Raw genomic sequence first — 369 nt, 5'->3', positions numbered from 1 at the left:
ATTCTGATCCAGGACGATGGGGAGGCGGTGGGGGAGTGCGGCCCAATCTCATTCTGTCCAGCCAACTGACTCAACCCCAGGGGGATGGGGACAGCTCCCTCGCCCAGGCCCAGGCCCCGCTGCTGAGGAGAGGCCGGGGCTCGATTTAGGCTCGGAGCGGAGCTAGGCCGCGTTACCATGGGAGCGTAGAGAGAGCCCGCAGTCACACAGCGATCCGGTTCGATAATTAATTATCGACAGTAATCGGTAACGGTGATCAATAATCGGTAACGACAATAACCCGCACTCCCGGGCACTCCACAGGAACAGCATCCGGGGGCCAGGGCAGCACTTCCGGGTCGTTTCCCAGGCAACAGGAGGATGGAGAGA

At 60.7% G+C, this 369-nt stretch overlaps 2 protein-coding genes across 6 annotated transcripts in view; both read right to left on the bottom strand.

Moving 5' to 3' along the window:
* The window catches only part of mrps12 (mitochondrial ribosomal protein S12), a 5,015-nt gene extending 4,673 nt beyond the window's left edge, over positions 1 to 342 (bottom strand). The window contains exon 1 of the mRNA XM_048618141.1: positions 177 to 342. The gene's annotated coding sequence lies outside the window, so the exon portion shown is untranslated. The remainder of the gene's footprint in view (positions 1 to 176) is intronic.
* The window catches only part of bicra (BRD4 interacting chromatin remodeling complex associated protein), a 122,434-nt gene that overhangs the window by 78,418 nt on the left and 43,647 nt on the right, over positions 1 to 369 (bottom strand). The gene's annotated exons all lie outside the window — the stretch shown is intronic.

Source organism: Rhincodon typus, chromosome 39 (assembly GCF_021869965.1).
Source record: "Rhincodon typus isolate 14 chromosome 39, sRhiTyp1.1, whole genome shotgun sequence".
In the NCBI taxonomy this organism is placed as follows: domain Eukaryota; kingdom Metazoa; phylum Chordata; class Chondrichthyes; order Orectolobiformes; family Rhincodontidae; genus Rhincodon; species Rhincodon typus.
This window is presented reverse-complemented; position numbering and strand designations above follow the sequence as displayed.